The 19,205-nt window shown below is 47.6% G+C and overlaps 1 protein-coding gene across 1 annotated transcript in view; it reads left to right on the top strand.

Annotated features, from left to right (window-relative positions):
• PSD3 (pleckstrin and Sec7 domain containing 3) overlaps window positions 1-19,205 on the top strand; it is a 598,663-nt gene that overhangs the window by 23,695 nt on the left and 555,763 nt on the right. Inside the window, exon 2 of the mRNA XM_074353657.1 lies at window positions 123-1,553. The gene's annotated coding sequence lies outside the window, so the exon portion shown is untranslated. The remainder of the gene's footprint in view (window positions 1-122; window positions 1,554-19,205) is intronic.

The raw sequence follows: 19,205 nt of genomic DNA, 5'->3' as shown, positions 1-19,205 counted from the left end.
ACACAGAATCTCAGTCTCTGTGGAAACTTGAAATAACCATTTCAGGACCTTAGATTTTCCTAATGTGCATTTGAGAGACAAGATCCTTGGTTCTGAAACATTCTAACATTTTCCCTCCCCAGCCCGCTCTCTTCTCAGTGGCATTCTCAGCCTCGTCTTCAGCAGTACTTCTGTGATTGCTGTTGCACTTAGGCGATCTATGCAACTGAAAAGGATGAACAGAACGCGTGACGGCGCGGGATGAGGAAATCCAGACGGGGTCCTCCCATCCTGCGCCGACCTGGAGGCGGCGGGAAATGCATGGCTGTTCCAGCAGGCGGCGCTATAGGCTTCCAGAGGCTCGGGAGCAGCGGGCGCCAGGACCAGGTGCGTGTCCTAGCCCCGGAAAGAGCTCTCGCGTTCTGGGTTTGGGCCAGGACAGAGTCGCGTGCCCTGGGTTTCATCCTGGAATCCAGCAGAGGCAAGGGTCAGTGCAGGCCACGTGGGACACGGGACTTCCCAGGGACTGCGGTCCTGAGGAGAGAGGGTGCGTCCCCAGAAGGTGGCCGAGGGTGATCCCGGGAGGCACCGAAAACCCTGGCTTCAGAGATGCTTTGTTACCAGGAACTGCACTGACTAAAAGGGGGAAACAAACGTGCCAAGAAACCAAACAGCTTCGGTGCAAATGGAGCCTGTGGTGATGCAGACGGTGGTTCCCAGTCAGCGGTTCTCTTCAGAATCACCCCGAGAGCAAAATGCACATGCCTTCATCCCACCCCGCAGCGCGCTGCGTGGGTACCGCCCGGAGGGCTGCGCGTCCGCGTTAAGCTCGCAGGTGATGCCAGCCTTGCGCCCAGCGCCTCGACACCGCTGCCCAGGCCTTTGCGTTACTCCCGGGCCTCGTTGGTGTGATGCAGGGGGAGTACGGGTCACATCCTGCGAGCGCTCACTTTTCCGAATCAGTTTCCCCAACTGTAGCAAGGACTGAGTGCAAAGATGGTCTAGTTCCTCGGACCCAGGGTCCTGACTTTAGCTGTGATGAGAGGCTAGAGATCTCGGAGTTCATCCCCCTTGGGAAAAAAAAAAAAAACAAACAACAAACAACTCCGGGACGGTGCGTGGGCACCACCGTTGAGATGCGTGCCGTCCTCAGTGACCCATTAGGACACAGCGACCGCAGCAGGATGAGCGTGGTCCTCTCCCCGGGGCGGGTAAGTATCAGCACAACGAGCCTCTTTCATTTCATAGTCTAAGCAGTAGCAAATGAGCCTCAAAGCAGTGCTCATTCAGATCACTAATTACTTCATGATTTGGGACTCAGAGACTCCTCCAAGGAATCATTAAAACTGTTCACAGCAGGAGGAAAGGGGTAGATGGACATTAATGACTCTGTTTACTCTTTCTAAGAGAAGAGACCAGAAGAACGACGTCCTGAGAAGACATGAGCCCGAGCCCCGGGGACAGGCAGCCCCCACGGGCACCTCCCCTGACAGCCCTACCCCAGCGCGTGTTCCCGCCTTCCCTCCGCCCAATCACGGACACTTCCCTCCACATCCCTCATGGCCGAGTCAAAGGTGAGCTCTGGTGGGACTTTCCACCTCCCGGCAACCCCCCCACCACCACCTCCCTCCAGCATCTTGTCCCACCCCTCCTGGCCTTTTGTGTCATAAACACATCTCTCCCACGGGCTTGGAACCCCGCCCACCCCCAGCCCTGACTTATTCAAAGTAGAATGAATGAATGAATGAATGATGCAAGATGAACAGTCCAGTGGATTTTCCTTACCTGCAGGGACTATGGCTGGTCACTTACAGGGTATGTCTGAATGAAAGAGGACCCACCTCCCGGTAGCCCGCATACCCAGCCAGCCAAGCAGGTATTTAATTTTATCAATAATTGTATTTCTTTGGGTTAGACATTGCCCGTGCCGGAGGGCCTCTTTGAAACCATAAACATCCCAGGAAGGACGGACCACTCTCTTGGAATAAGTGTGATTATCAAATCTCAGACAGGAGGAAGGGTTCAGGATGGCCGGTTAAATCATGCCTGGGAGCCAGGATTCATGAAAAAACTACAGAAACCAAAAAAAAAAAAAAAAAAAAAAAAAAAAAAAAGACAGCATGAATAGGCAATCAGAGAAAATGTAAACTTATTAATGCTGTATCTTAGTGTCTCCTCGGCTCCTTTGTTTCCCGAAGGAGGAAACCACATCTACAGAAGATTATGATTTTTCTCAAAGTCACACAGGTGACCCTGAACTCATCTCCACCCATGGGCACGTTGAATCTACAACCATATAGGGAACAATTACTTCTGGGGGGAAAAAAACCCCTAAAAATCGGCAGTGCAAATCCTTCGCACTGGGCCAGTGAGAGGGAAACCACACTGAAGTGTGTAGGGAAAACTGAGATGGAATCTCGCCATGAATCCCAGCCCCAGCACAACGCCCCACAGCTGGGCCAGAACTCAACACTAGAAGCTTCTCCCTGAAGAGGGAAGGGTTGCCATCCTACATTGGGCACCCCAGCCTTTGAGACTGGCACCTGAGAGAGGAGCCCCCAGAACAACTGGCTTGGAAGCCCCACAGGGGGGCTTCAAAGACCCACGGGGCTGTGGTGAACTGAGGAAAGGCCCCCGAAGGGCTCACACACAGACTCACACACCCCGGGGCCCAGGACGGAAGCAGCCCTTTGCAAAGTGCCAGGACTTCATGTGAAACAGGCCCACGTCCTGAGTCTGAAGCGTTGGTCTGAGGGGCGGGGGCCTGCAGGGACGCGCTCCAGGGCGGAGGCTGGCGGGCGCCGTCTTCCTGCTCTGCCTCTGCCTTGCTGAAGCCTGCGGGCGCCGCCTCCCCCCACACCCTTTTTTCTTTATATTTCCCCTTTTCCTTTTTTTCTCTAGTTTTTCTTTGTCTCTCTTTCTTTGCCTTTTTGTTTTTTCTCTTCCATCACTGGGTTCCCCCAGGGCACCAGTGTCCTCCAGGAGGGAGCTTCTGCGCACACCCTGGGCTTATAGCTACCACCAGTGGACACCCCTTGGTCACCAAGCTCTGCAGGCCAGGGGGGCCTGTGTTCCTGGGTCCCCTGGGACTGTAACGATTGGAGAAACAGTTCTCGGGAGACTAGCACCCCCAGGACACTGCACAGATAGGGGACTGACCACCCCCCCCAGACATTCTCAGAAAGAGGCCTATTTGCTTATCTGGGAGATTGGCCTAAGGGACAGGCTTCTGGTTGGGCACAGTTACCAGTATCCTATGAAGATGCTGTCAGACAATGGGGGCCTTCGGATGCGGTCTTTGCGTTCTCTCTCTGCCTCACTCCAGTTCACCAGTATCTCAGGGAGCGCAGACCCTGGTCTGGGGCCCTGATTTTTGCAGCTGCTGGCTCTGGTGACTTGTCCTTGCAAGTCCCACAGGACTGCAAGCTCAGAGAAAGGTTTCTTAAACAACCCCGACCCCCAGGGCATAGAAAGAGGCAGCAGACTCAGTCTTTCTGTGCAAATCCACACAGCTGCAGCCTGAGGGTCCAGCTTAAGTAGACACACTGCTAAGGGCCTCTCCTGAGACCTCAGGGGGCGGCACTGTCTTTGCCGTGTGTCCTGGCCACGCTCCAGAGTGCGCCGTGCCCTCATCTCTTAGAAGGAAGCTCTTATACATGTCTGTCCCTCCAGTTTTTGCCTGTGCCCCGTGTTTGCAGTTTCTGCCTAAGGAATACTTCTTATTGTCTGACTCTGGTGCTCAGGGGGGCTTGCGTTCCTGGGTCCCATGGGAATGTGACAACTGGAGAGACAGTACTTGGCAGGCTGCCGTCCCCAGGGCACTGCAGAGAGGGCTGAAACCCACCCCAGCCTCTCTGTGGAGGAGGCCTAACTGCTAGTCCTGGGTCTTTGGCCACAGGGGGCAGGCTTCAGGTTTACACATGTCTGGAGGACACAGAGATGGTCTCAGGGGACGTGGGTCGGGGATGCCAACTTTGCACTGTCCCTCTGCCTCACTACAGCTCACCAGTATCTCCCAGAGAGGAGCCTGTAAACCCATCTGGAACCCCAATTCCTGTGACTGCTGCCCAGGGGACACCTCAAGATCACCCAGCTCTGGGGCCACCAGGGCTCATGCTTGCGGTCCCGCAGGACTGCGTGTGTCTGCAGTTCTTAGAGCTGCTGTCCTAAGGGCGGGCTGGCTATCAGTCAGCCTGCGTCTAGGCGCTGAGTCCTCCACTTTGGGGAGGGATGCCAGCATCGTGGTGGAGTGAGGTGCTCTCTCTTTTTTTCCCCTTCAAACTACAATCAGTAAAGCTTCCACAATCCAACAACACACCAGGATGCCGGAGGATTCCACACATCCGTGCATCTGAAGGTGGGGGGATTGGACCATAAAGGGGAGGTGGAAGGAGGGGAACAGTGGAGGCAGTGTCTGTGGCACCATCCCTCCAGTCCTGGGGCACCCAAGACCCTGGCTCCTGCCCCTCCACTTGGAGCACCAGCACCCAGGAACCCAAACCTCAAATACGACCAGAGGCAGCGCAGATAAGAGAAACCGAAAACTTGTGCCACAGCGCCACCTACTGGAGAACAGAAGAAAGGCCTCTAGTTTCTAACCTGTCTTATCATCAGACTCTAGGAAAAAACAAAAGCTTTAGTTTAAGAACACAAGGTGTTTGCAACTTCAAGTGCATCCGCAGAGGAACAACTCCTCAATCACTGTGAAGAACCACAGTAATACGATATCACAGAAGGAAAACGGCAACTTTCCAGAAACTAAATTTAAAGTTACGGAATATTGCAACGTACCTGATAAGAGAATTCAAAATAGCTGTCATAAAAAAACTCAGCCATGATGCTGTGCACCAGAACCTGACACAGCACTGCAAACTGACTATACCTTAATAAAAAAGTGTAATTTTTTTAAAAAGAAACTCAACCAGCTACAAGGAAACTCGGAAAGGCAGTTCAATGTGCTCAAGAATAGAAGGAAAACTTTACCAAAGAGATTGAAACTCTAAAAAAGAACCAGGCAGAAAACCTGAAGCTGATGAACACCTTAGAAAGCACTGGAAATAAAGCAGACCATATGGAAGAGAGAATTCACCAGCTGGAAGACAGAAGACTAGAAATAATACAGGTGGAAGAGGAGAGAGAATTGAGATCTAAAAAATATTGGGAAATTCTACGACAGCTATCCCACACTTTTAGGAAGTGCAACATTATAATAATGAGTATTCCAGAAGGGACAAGAGCGAGAAGGGTGCAGAGAGTTTACATAAAGAAATTACAGCTGAGAACGTCCCTAACGTAGGGAAGGAACTAGATACACAAGCCCATAAAGCAACAGAATAATTATCTCAGTGCAAAGAGACCTGTTCCAAGATACATTAGATTAAAACTATCAGCATTATATTAAAGCTGTCAAAAGTCAATGACGAAGAATTTTAAAGGCAGCCAGGAAAAAAGGATGGTAACTTACAAAGTGACCCCCATTAAGATATTAGCAGATTTCTCAGCATAAATCCTAAAGGCCAGGAGGGAGTGGAATGAAATCCACAAAATACTGGAAGATAAAAACTGTCAGCCCAGAATACTCTATCCAGCAAAGTTAGCCTTCAGATATGAAGGGCAAATAAAGACTTTGCCAGACGAACAAAAGCTGAGGGAGGTCATCAAGACTACACCTGCTTTACAAGAGATGTTAAAGGAAGCTCTTCTACCAGAAGAAAATGACCAAAATGCACAAACCTTTGAGCAAGGTGATAAATAGAACCAGGAAATTGCAACTTTATATTGGAATAGGCTTTGAAACACTTTGTTACAGTATAAAGGTTAAGGGGGAAAAAAAGAAGAAAAAATAACTATGGCTACATCAATTCAGTAACAAACTCAGCATAAAAGGCGATCATTTCAGACCACAAAACACAAAAGGGGAAGAGGAAAAGGATGGAACCCACGTAGGCAAATGAAGATAAGATGCTGTCAGCAGAAAAAGGACTTTTATCTATGAGATGTTTTATAAAAACTCATGTCAACCACAAAACATAAATCTACAGCCAAGACACAAAACATACAAAGGAGGAAACTGAGAAAAATACTAGAGAAAACCACTAAACTCAAATGGCAGATGGAAACACAAGAAAAAGAAATAATGGAGGGTGTGGGGGATAGCTCAGTGGTAGAGCGCATGCTTAGCGTGCACAAGGTCCTGGGTTCAATCCTCAGGACCTCCATTAAGAATAAATCAATAAATAAACCTAATCATCCTCCCCACCCAAAAGTTTAAAAATTAAATTGAAAAAAAAGAAACAATGGAGACATAGAGCAACCAAAAGTCAAAAGGTTACATGGAAGTACTACGCCCTCATTCAATAATCACTGTGAATGTAAATGAATTGAGTTCACCAATCAAAAGACAGAGCAGCGGGCTGGATTGGAAAACAAGACCCAGCTCTATGCTGCCTTCAGGAGACTCATCTCAGCTCTAAAGACAAACACAGGCTCAAAGTGAAAGGATGGAAGATGATAGTCCAAGCCAGTGGCAGCCAAACTAAAGTGGACAAAATAGACTTCAAGCCGAAAACCATAACAAGAGACAAAGATGGGCATTATGCAATAAGAAAGATGATTCACCAAGAAAAGAGGCCAGTTATCAATATATCTGCACCTCATATAGAAGCACCAAAATACATACAGCAAAGTCTAACAGAACTTAAAGGAGAAATAGACAGCAATACAGTAATGGTAGGGGTAGTCAAAGGTCCTCTACTTTTTTTCTTTTGAGACAAATGAAAAGGGAGATACAACGTATAGCAGTAAATGCGATAAATGCCTACCTTAGGAGACAAAACTCTCAGGCAACTTAACTTCACACCGCAAGAAACTAGAAAAAGAAAAACAGACGAATTTCAAAGATCTGCAGTGATGTCCCCTCTTTCGCTTCCGTTGTGGTCACTTGTGTCCTCTCTCCTTCCCTTAGTTAGCCCGGGTAGCGGCTTATCAATCTTACTGATCTTTTCAAAGAATCAGCTTTTGGTTTTGTTGCTTCTTTTGATTTCCTGTCTTCTATTTCATTTATTTCTGCCCTAATTCTTATGATTTTTTTCCGTTATTTACTTTGAACATAGTTTGTTATTTTATTTCTAGTTGTCTTTCTTTCTTTGTTTTTTGATTTGGTTTGGGGGGGAGGTAATTAGGTTTAGTTATTTATTTTTAGAGGTGGAACTGGGGATTGAACCTGGGGCTTCATGCAGGCTAAGCATGCGCTCTACCCCTTAGCTATACCCTCCCCTCTCTATTTCTAATTTTCTACAGTGAAAGCTTAAATTATTTTATTTTATTTTATTTTATTTTATTTTATTTTATTTTATTTTATTTTATTTTATTTTATTTGTATAGTTGATTTACAGTGTTGTGTTAATTTCTGGTATACAGCATATTAATTCAGTTATATATATATTCATATTCTTTATAAAGAATATGAATATATATATAACTGAATTGTTGTTTATCTCTTTTATATATAGTAGTTGGTGTCTGCAAATCCCAAACTCCTAATTTATCCCTCCTTCTGCCTTTCCCCCTGGTAACCATAAGTTTATTTTCTGTGTCTGCGAGTCTCTTTCTCTTTTGTAAATAAGTTCATTTTTATCATTTTTTTAGATTCCATATGTAAGTGTTATCATATGATATTTGTCTTCCTCTGACTTACTTCACTCAGTATGAGAATCTCTTGGTCCATCCATGTTGCTGCAAATGGCATTGTTTCATCCTTTTTAATGGTTGAGTAATATTCTATTGTGTATCTATATCACAGCTTCTTTATCCAATACATGATTGATTTTAGCTCTTTCTTCTTTTCTAATATATGCATTAAATCCTATAAATATTCCTCTAAAACACTGCTTTTGCTTCATCCCCTACATTTTGATCAGTTACATTTTCATTTTTATTATTTCAAGATATTTTAAAATTTCTCTTACAAGTTCTTTTTTGACCCATGTGATATTTAGAAGTGTGTTGTTTAATCTACAAGTATTTGGGGATTTTCTGGCCATCTTTTTGGTATGGATTTCTGGTTTAGTCCCATCGCTCATCTAAGAGCATATACTGTATGATTTCTGTTCTTGTAAATGTGTGTGTGTGTGTTTTATGCCTGCCTAAAATGCTCCATTGTATTTAGAAGAAAACCCATCTTATTTTCTGCCTTTATATTTGCTTCTGCTTTCTGTCTGAGAAAGCATTCATACGACAGCCTCCTGAATGTCCGTGACATGTAGCTGCTGATCTTGTTTCCTTCCATCATAGTTATTAGCATTCATATGAAGTTACTTACTTATTTCCATCTTTACCGGCTGACTTCCTACCCACTCCTGACACCCACCGCCTGGAACGTAAACTCCTGGAGAACAGGAGTTCTGTCCTGCTCTCTGCTCTTAACAAAGGCGTGTTCACCCACTGACTTTCCCACCATCCCTCCTCCGCACTCATACAGACAAGAGAAGTCACACCGCAGTGTACATCACGCTATTTCTCCTCTTTCAATGTTTTTATCCTGCTTCGTAGCCTAGAAAAACTCTCATTTTTCTGGACTCGACTCAAAATCTTGACACCAGAAGGATCTGAATTTGGACAACGGTATCTTTAATGGAATCATCTTTGCTGAGGTGTATCTACGCAATGTCCCTGGCTTTTATCAATGAATTGAATAAGAGGTTGCCACGTAAAACCTTCTATTGTGTTTGTTAATGGAGACTTTAGGGGACATTCTTCTACTATTGTTCTCAGTGGCACTCGTAAAACTCTTGCTGGAAAATTTTGTAGTTCTAAGAAAGGCTTGTTTTCCCCTGTTAAACTGGTTTGCTTTTTCCTTTTTGATTATAAACATTATGCAAGTTGCCATGACTCTTTCCTCTTTCACTGCCAGAGCGATCACAGCAAAGTCAGATGCTAAAATGTGGCGTAACTAAGCTGTTCTTTGGGAGCCGGATTGATTTTTTCCTCTGGTTTTGAATTCTTATGAAGTTTGCATTTTCCCTGGTCCTGGCCCCTGATTTTTATTTTGCCCTTGCTTTAATGTAAACATTTTTTGCTGCAAGCTTTCCAGAAGGAGGTGGGGTAGACATAAAGAATAGGGTGATGCTAAACAGCATAGCATGGGAAACTGTCAACGGAAATAAAATGTACAAGCTAAACGTTTTATTTGGCAGACATTTCTGAGGACTTAAGCCCGGGATGACAGCCTCTCAGATTGCTCTTAGGGAATGCTCCAAAGTGGCAAGGTAGAAGCTAGGATGTATGAGTTTGTGCATCAAAGACCAGATAGTCGGAACATCAAAAGATTACTGGTAATTAAAGAAAACCAGATGGTTCAAGTTAAAGAGTTTAGTACTTTTCTATATATGGGAAGGTGCAAAGCTCTGGGCTCATTGACATCATTCCTTTGATGTGCATCTAGCTGTCTAGGGCCAATATCCTATTCTTTTACATCCTGAGTCCCCTCAGGGGGTACAGTTGGGGGTGGCAGCAGAGGCCGGGCTGCCTGCTTATCTGCATCCTGAGTTCCCTCCGCTCACTGTTGGGGGTAGGGGTGGCGGTAGCAGCTGATGATTTGATGGTCATAGCATCCTGTGTTTACTGATTTGGCTGGCAATAATTTTTGCGCACAGAACTATCTCCAACAACTTGTAATAACCTATAATGAAAGAGAATATATATATATATATGTGTAACTGACTCACTATGCTTTATACCAGAAACTAACACAGCACTGTAAATCAACTACACTTCAATTAAAAAAAAAAAAGAATAGGGTGATACTGTCTCAGGGATGCTGTTTGCACGTCTCCAAGCTGAATGACTCCGTCTGTCCTGTACGCTCCCCTAACACTTTGTTTGCACCCCTGCTGAACTCTCTTCACATTATCATGTATTGCACTTAAGGGAGTGCTTAAGTTTCAACTACTAGGTCCATCAAACTGTGTGATCTTAGAAAGCCGCCTCCCTGCGGTTCAGCTGTCCAGTGAGGGTACTGGTGCTACCTACCTGATAGGTTTGTTGTGAGGATTTAAAGGGTTGAATGTGAAGTGCTTAGAATGGTGCCTGGACTCTGTGAAGTGCTCAGTAAGGTTAGTGATTATTATTCCTGCTCGTATGTTATAGTCACTCATGTGCGACTCCCCTGATGTGCCCTGAGCTCCTTCAAGGCAGGGACTTTGTCTTATTTATTCCTAGAGCACAGGACAGTGCCTGGGGTCAACTGGGTGCTCAATAAATAGTTACAGAAATGATTTAGATTGAAATCAGACTCTGTTTCGGGATTATAGAGTATTAGGAGGTAAATTCAGAGAGGCATTATATGGATGGATTTTGGAAGGCGTTAAAAATCAAGTCACATCTACATTTCATGTTGCAGGATTATATATGGGCTGGGATGTGCTCACCAGGCAAAATGAGCCATATCCCTCTTCGTCCAAGGTCCCACAAGTAACCCTTGGTGTTTTGGGGGCTCACTGTTCCCCTGTGCTCTTGGCAAGGCCTTGGATCTCCTGAACTACAAGTGATGCAAATTCTGTTGCCGGTGGCAGCAACAGAGCTGCCCTTGGGAATCGGAGGGCCGGAGTCGGGCGCCAGGAAGAGTTTACAGGGACATGAACAAAGGCATGTGAACGAGCCCCTCCATCGAGAGGATTGTAAGCTTGTGAAATAAATCAGAATTAAATCATTCTCCTAGGAGAGCAGAAGGACAGGAGGAAAGGTTAAAGTAAACATCACTCAGCGCCAGAAGAGGGTGGAGGGAAAGAGATGGTCCCACCTGCTCTGTGCCCATGAGGTGCACGAATGTTGTTGCAGGAAGATTGGCCCCCATCCCTGACGAGCCGAATCACTCGGAGACAAGGCCTTGGCGCTTAGAAGAAAAGAGTCCCAGGCAACAGGGACTCACAGCAGGCCAGTGCCTTCAAAACTGTGAACTCATCTTAGGGTTGGGGCTTGGTGATTGTATAGTGAACAAGTTGGGTGTAAAAAGGGATATTAATTAACAAAGGTCTCTGGTAAAGCTTCCTCCAAAATCTTGGCCTGTCCATCCAGTGGCATAGGGCTGGCCGGCGGTCTGGAGGGTTATCAGCCCATGATCTTCTCTATCAAATCAGACTCATCAGGCGCCAGGAGGAACTTCGGAGGGTCTGGTCATTCTCCTGAGGTTATCGTCCTGTGACTCCCTTCTTGGGGGAATGAGTCAAAATCCAAATAGGATTGTAAATTTCAATCACCAGAGTAAGGTAAAGCAAACAGGGAAATCAGGGGCTCTAACTCTGACATCGGGCCTGGGCTGGGAGCTGGTCCAGTCAGTCAGATTTGCTGACCACCATAAGTATATGGCCAAGAATGAGCCTAAGCATGGCCATTTTATTATTTCTCCTTCAGTGCGAGCCGAGGCCTTCTTTCAGCATCATGGAGACCCATCTGCCTCAGAACGAGTGCCTTTGAGTGATGGCCAGGCCTCGAGGGATTTGGTCCTTGCCCTGGGTGAGGACAGGGGGTGGGCAGATGAACCAAAGGGTGATGGACCCTCAGGCTAAGGTCGCTGCTCTGGAGGGCTGTTGATGGAGAGGAATTCTCCCCTGTGATGGTCTAGGCCAGACTGTTTGCAGGCAGAAGTGAAGAACTGAATCAAAGTAAGAAAGAGAAGGCCGAGATGGGCGCCTTCTCCCCAACCTCGCATTGGTTCTCAGGTGATCAGGTGGCCAGAGGGCTTGAGCCACCGCGTCCCCTACGTGTCCCCCCGCGCGCCTCCGCCGCCCGCACCTCTTCGCTCCCTGGCCAGCCCGGCTCCCCACTGGTTTGTTGTGCTTGCTGCAGGGACTGTGGGTGGGAGTTCCATATTCATATACCGTCTGGCCAGGATCGAACCTGCTAAACAGTGAGCTAGCATCGCATTTTCCTAAGAGAAAAAGCTTCAAGCGGTCGGCTTGTGCCCAGGGCTCTGTCTACGGGGCTCTGTAGTGCAGATGACGGTTGTACAATCTGATTTTAAATTGTGAAACCAGCACCCTCTCCCCGCTGTAGTTCTGTTGTTGTGCAGACAACCAGAGTTTTCAGAAACCAACCGTATATTGTCTGTATGGTCGGCATATTCTCACGAATAGCGTCTGAAAACCACACGCAAGGCTCCACGCTATACAAGTAGACAAGGTAGCGCGTGGTGGACACTCTCTGGCCACCAGTTTGGTATTAATCAGTTTCTGCATTCACAAAGACTCCCGATTTCATTTTGCTATGATCTGTTTCTGTGCCTGAATTTTCACCACTGTGTAGGGAGATGTCTGATGCGTTGCTGTCCAGAGTTCCGCAGTATCTTTCAAAACCTGCTAGCAGTGAAGAATGAGGCTTTGCCCCCATCTTTCCTCGCTCCCTGGGTCTGGTTAGCACCAACTGAATGGTCGGCTGGTGATTCATTGGATGCTGTGTAGTTTGTTCTGTCCGCTGTAACTTCCTGTTAAGATGCTGGTTGTGCTATTTTTAAAGAAACCTTACACAGCCTAGGTTTTATTTTGGGCTGGATGTACTAACATACAAAGAGGATCTGTGAGTTAGCCCTGTAAGCTATTCTCTTTCAGGCACGGGCTCAGCTTCCAGAAGCTTCCGTCTACCCCAGGGAGACACGCATAAGAAAGTGCGGTGAGTGCAATGAAGTACGATCAATGTTCGAGACGTGGCAGGATGCAAACGAGGGCCGGAAACTTCTAGAGAGCAGAGGAATGAGGATGTCCTCCCAGCAGAGGCCCTGGAAGGGAACTGAGAAAAAATTTCAGTTGGTGGACGACATGACAAAGATGTCACACTTGGTGACAGTGTGTGGGGGGTAGAGTTTTAAAGTAGGAGAATTCACTGAGTTATTTAAGGGGCAGTTGCAGTGACTTAAACAAGAGATGATACGGATCTAACTGAAGACAGAAAGAGCGGGTACAAAGATTTGGGAGTTTTTACAACAGGATGGGATGGACAGTGGGAGGTGAGGAAGAGCTGAGAGAAGGTTTCTGTCTTGGACACTTGGTTAATGCTGTTGTCGTTAAAAAGAAAGGACACAAAGGAGTAGCAGGTGTGTCCAGCGAGGGCTGTGGAGACAGGGGCTCCCTGTCAGACCTGTTGAAATTCAAGTGGAAATTCAAGCTTGTCATTGGAGAAAGACGTCTGGGCTGCAAATACAGATATGAACTATATCTAACAGCTTGGAAGTGTGACTCTATTAAAAACAAATAATAGGGGAGGAGGGTATAACTCAAGTGGTAGAGGGCATGCTTAGCATGCTTGAGGTTCTGGGTTCAACCCCCAGTACCTCCTATAAGAATAAATAAAATAAATAAATAAAATAAAAACCTAATTACCTCCCTCTACCAAAAACAAAAAACAAACAAACAAAAAAACCCCAGGTTATGTTTTCTGTTTATGGTTCTTGACAAATGGCTAACTAGTGCTCCAAAAGTATATAGTGTTTATTTTAAAATGCAGTTTTCAGGTAAAACATAAGTGGATTTGGATCAGGGCTTTTTTCTTTAATGGTGTCAACTTTCATGCTGGGGGTTTGGCATACCAGGAAGGAAAGAGGTCAGTACAAACTGAACACAATCCACAGAGTAAACTTCAGGGTGTTAACAATGACATTACAAGTGTTACTTGCCTTTTCAGGATTAGAGATTTATAAAACACCCTGATGAACTGTGGGAAACTGTATTTTGCCTTTAATCTTGGAAGCCGTAGAATGAGGGTTCTTTCCAACAGTGCTACACTAGTTTCTGGGAAGTTAGTAAAATTGTGTCCTTTAACATACAAAGTCGAATTTGCAAGAATACCTTCTTGTACAATGGTCCTTTGTATCCAGGAAGCCAGCCTAACCCTAACCTTAACTCCAACCTGAAACTGTTGCCTTAACCCTAGCTCTAGCCCCAACCCTCAACTTGAAGGTCACACGAATCTAGCATCCACACACCTAAAACCGACACCTCCTCTGAACCTTAACTCTGACACTAACCACACCCCAATCGTAACCTGAACTCTAAACCTAAATGAAGCACTAACCCTCGCTCTAGCCTAAACCCCATTTCTTGTCACTAACCCTAACCTGAACCCTAGAACAGGCTTTTTTAGGGGTCGATCTATGTAGATCTCTAGAAACAAGGCAATCAAAATTGAGAAATGAATTTCAGATTACATGAGTCATTTACAAACAGATCAGCAGACCATCTTTCACAGCGTTTCGTGATGAGGTAGCCTGACCTTTCTGCTAAAGACACCCAAGGTCTCGGGATTGTCCCTGGATGTCTACAGGACATCCTTGCTTCTCTCCTCCAATTTCAGTAAGTACCTAATGAGGTTGCTGTGAAAACGCAGTGAATGTCTCTGAAAGACACAAGGTCCGAATTGAGACTGCGTTTTCCCCAGCTCACAGAAGTGTATGCTAACCTCTATCCCAGACTTCTAGGATTCCCCCAAGTGTAAGGCTTTCCGACTCCAGAAAACCTGCAGAAGGCTGGGATTGTCCCTTTCTGTCTAAATCCCACTGTGACCCGAATCCAGACCTTAGCAGCAGTCATCAAGACAAAGGGCAGTGTTGGGCTCTGGAAGTTACGAAAGTGATGTAAGATGAGGTGAGAAAAAAATGATTACTGTACATGAACAATGAGACAGTCTGCTGGGACAGTCGGTTCGTAGTTCGGTGCTACATCACGTGGTGCAGACCTGGGTAAGAACTGATTGAAAGTGTGGATGGTCTTGGCTCTCATTTGTTTAGCGCGTACCACTTACCAAACCTTCATAACACACATTCAGTCCCTCCTAGGGCCCTGGGAGGTTGACAGAGAGCAGGTGTTGGTATAATCATTCACACTTGCATACGCAGAGTGACTCAGGAAAGTTCATTATGTTCCGCCCAGACCCCCCAGCAAAAGCAGCAGAGCCGAGATGGGAACTCAGGTTGGCCACCTTCAAACCTGTTGGGAAACTCACTCTTATATGCAGGAAATGAGACTTGAGCTCGGCCTTAGGGGACTGAGTGAAATTTGTGGAGTTGAGGAGAAACGGAGAGTCTTCTTGTTGGGGTGGAGGAAAAGGAGGAGGCGGGAAGCCGGCAATGGGAGAGTGAGCAGACAGGGGTGGGGGACGAGGTTAAGAGCAGGTGGGAAAATGGGGCTTTGACAGCCAGGCAGGGGTTCTGTGTCCTGTTGGGTTTCACTGAGAAGTCAGGGAAGCCTTGCCTGGAGATTGGCTGAGAGGCAGCTCCAGAAATTGATGCATTGCAAACTGACTATACTGCAATTAAAAAAAAAAAAAAAAAAAAAAAAAAAACTCGGGGGGTGGAGGGTATAGCTTAGTGGTAGAGCACATGCTTGGCATGTACGAGGTCCTGGGTTCAATCCCTAGTGCCTCCGATAAGGGAGAAAAAAATCTAATAAAATAAAATCAAATCCTCCAACATAAAAAAAAAGTAAAAATAAATAAATGAAAATTTACACACACACACACACACACAAAAGGAGCTCTGGCTGATGGTGGTGTGAGGGGAGGGTTAGGATGAGAGGATCCCAGAGGCAGGAAGGCCATCCAGATGGCTTTGGGGTGTGGGGACAAGGAAGGGCCTGGAATGGAGTGGCAAGAGTTAGGATAAAATGAAAATAAACGTGTTTAAAAAAAAAAAAGGCAATTCAACGGGATAGACTTCGGCCTTCGCAGCCAGAGACTGGCTCGTGGGTTCATCTAAGGTGACCAAGTGTGAGCTCAGCTGGAGTGGCAAACCGTCCTCTGCCCCCCTCCTCTCCCGATGGTGACTGTCACAACCAGCAGAGGGTTCACAGATGCTGGAGAAAGACCAGGCTTCCTGGTGACTGAAAGGGCGGGGACTCATCTCCAGGTCGGAGGAAGGGGTGGTCCCCCAGGAAACCTGCCGGGGAGGCCAGAAGTAAAGCCAGAACCTTAGGACTTGCCGCGGGAGTTTGCGGGAGCTTCTTGGAAGAATTTTTGTTTGTGTTTTTTAAATTTTATTTATTTTTTATTTTTAAACATTTTTCATTGAGTTATAATCATTTCACAATGTTGTGTCAAATTCCAGTGTAGAGCACAATTTTTACACACATATATATATGTAGAATAGAGAAACAAGATTATACTGTGTAGCACGGGGAAATACATACAAGATCTACGGTAGCTCACAGAGAAAAAATTTCTTGGAAAAACTTTGAAACAGGCAGCTAGCATCCGTCTGTTTTGCCTCCCGTTTTCTCTGCTTGGCGCTGCGCCGGCTGTTGAAGTCACCGCTAGCCCTCGGCCCTCCTGGACGGCAGGTGGCAGGCCGGGTAGGAGCCAGCCCGGGGAGATGCTGCGGGAGCGGGAGCGGGCCGGCGAGGGACCCGCCGCGCAGAGCGCAGAGGTCAGGGAGCTGCCGTCTGGCCCGCAGCGGGCGGCCGCAGGCGCGCGGCGCGGACCGTGGAAGCGCGGTTTAAGTTCTGCCTGACAAAGCGCAGTCCAGTGAGCATCCGGGAAAGCCGAAGAGGAAAAACACACTTCCTCTGGTTTCCGGCTGGTGGCGGCGGACCGGCCCTCCGCTGGCCCTGGGTGGGGCCGACGGGGCGAAGTCGGCTGGGACCTGCCGGCCGCCGCCCTCCCCCGGGGCCCCGCAGCCAGCTCTCCCCCCCCCCCCGCCCCACCACGGCCCCCTTCCCGGGCCGCACCCTGCCGTGACCGTGACCTCAGCGCCCCCTGTCCACCCCCCCCCCAAGCCGCAGACGGGGTGGGGTGGGGCGGGGCGGGGCGGGGCGGGGCGGGGCGGAGGTCAGCGCTCTGTGGCCCGGGCAGGCCGGGCGCTCTCCTGCAGAGGGCGATGGAAGCTGGTGCCCCTGGGCAGGCAAAACAAGGCGGGGCATTTAGCCCGCCCAGCTCTGCCTTCATGCATCCTTCTCAGGTGAAGGGGACCACATCCTGCGGCGGACGGCATCTCTCTGCCGGCATCCGAACGCAGTGTTGATGACTCTCTTTCTTGCACGTCGTCTCGGGGGAGGATGTTGTGGCTGGCAATCAAAGTTGAAGTTGCTTGAGTCTCTAGACTTTTTTTTTTTAACAACCTCACTGTGATATAATTTACATACCATAAAGTTTTCTTGCTTCAAGCGTACCAATAAGTAATTATTAGGAAAATAAGAGTCATATGACCATCACCACAGTTTAGTTCGAGAACGTGGGCATCACCCCCGAAAGAAACCTCCTGCCCGTATTCAGTGGCTCCCCACACCCACCCCAGCCCCGGGAGATCACTAATTTCTATCTCTACAAATTTGCCTATTCTGGGCATTCCGTATGGGAATCGAATGGCATCACAACACGTGGTCTTTTGTGGCTGGTTCACTTCGCCTGATGTTTTAAGATTTCATCCCTGACGTTGCACCTATCAGCTGTCCTTTTTGTCACCATACCGACCGAGATAGGTGTATTTTTGCTTCTCCATTGACATTTGGGTTATTCCTGCTTTTTGCTGGGAATCAGAGCATCCAACATGAAGAAGACACAGTTTATGCTCTGGCAGGATGGGGAAGGGATTTCTCCTGGCCAGGGGCACGCCCTGGAGTATTCGGTGCTGTTCTGTGGGATGGAGCCTGGGAACGTGGAAGTAGGAACAGCTGGACTGGAGAATAGGAAGTGGATGCTTGGGGAGAAGGGGAGGAGGTGATCGGCAGGTGTCTGGGCCACGTGGGGTCCATGGGACTGTTTGAGTGGGACTGTGTGGCTCTGGGCGATAGCCACATCTCTTCTTGTCGCCTGGTTTTCTTCTCTAGCGAGAAAGAGCTGACACGCAGGTGTCTGGAGTGGAGTATTCATCCCTTTCCTCCCTGCAGGTGCCCACGTGAACACCCCAGGGGTGATGGGGTTACTATGGTTACTATGGTTACAGCATTCTGTTCGTTTGGAGTGCTGGGGCTGTGTGGGGTGGTGGAGGCGATTTGGGTCAGTGTTGACTGAGCGTTTTGGCGTGGCGTAAGGCGTGGAGCTCCCACGGGGGGATGCGGCTTCTCCCCCAGAAGGTGGGCCAGTGTGGGGAAGCAGGGAGGTGCACAGTCCTTCGCTCCGGGGTGGAGAACCTTTTCTCCTCTAGAGTCTGCATCGGGCTGGCACTGGGCTGGCTGACCATGCTGCCCCCGGGAACTGTGCTTCCAGAGTCCCACTGGCCTCCACTGAAGTGTCCAGACCCTGCTCTGCTGGGATCTTGGGCCCCAGACCTTGTAAGGACCTGAGGATGCCAGGTGGCCCCATGGGAGCCAGATACCCACAGTCCTGGGCTGGCTGCAAGCAAGCTGAAGTGTGAGACAAGCTGGGGCAGCTTGTCTGTAGGTCTGATTCTGGGCAGCCCTACGCCTGGGTCTCTTTCCCAGCACATCCCGAGGTCTGCACTGTACCGTGTTCTGGTGCCACTCGTGACGAGGCAGTTTGTCGTGTGCGGTGCCATGAAGCGTGAGTGTGAACCAGAGGGTGCAGGGCACCTGCTCTGAGCAAAGGTGCAGGGAGGGGCTGCAGGTGGACAGGGAGGAAGAAGGGGGGAGCTGGGGGTGCACGCGGGTGAGCAGCTGTAGTAGGGGTTCTGGAAGGTTCTTTGAAAAGAGGAGGGGTTCTGGACATGAGCGTAGGGGGCTGAATAGTGGTTTTCTAGAAAGAGGAGTGTCCCGCCCCTCCCACATATCACCAAGGTCTCTCGGATATTTATTCATCCAATATATTACAATTTTATCGTCTTCATGATTTTTGGTAAGTGGATTTTCCCAAATTTAAGGGGTGGGAGCTCGTTTAAATTGGCTCCCGAGTCATCTTCTATAAATATATATTCTTTAATAAAAGCATTCAGTCTCTTTGCAATTCTAATTAAAATGTATAGTCCAAGAGCAATTAAAGGACTGTTTCTTAAAATTTCTTTTTCTTAAAGCAGAAAAAAGCAAGGCTAATGTAGTATTAATGGTTAGATAGTTTAAATGTATTGGCCCGTGTGGAATAGGAGATATTAACTGTTTTAAAAGCCTTTTTTAAAAAAAGAATCTGTCTTCTTGTAATTTTCTTTACAATTAAAATACCCTAATTTTTATATTTTAACAAAGGAGGTGTAAGATACAGCAAATACAGATAAGTCAAGGTGATGTTTTTAGCCCTGAAACCTCATCGATGAATTTATCATCAGTGTTCATTCCTGTGGCATCTAGTTACCTATCCAG

This window comes from Camelus bactrianus, chromosome 26 (genome assembly GCF_048773025.1).
Source record: "Camelus bactrianus isolate YW-2024 breed Bactrian camel chromosome 26, ASM4877302v1, whole genome shotgun sequence".
Lineage (NCBI taxonomy): Eukaryota > Metazoa > Chordata > Mammalia > Artiodactyla > Camelidae > Camelus > Camelus bactrianus.
Note: the sequence above shows the minus strand (reverse complement) of the source record. Positions and strands in the feature narration are given on the sequence as shown.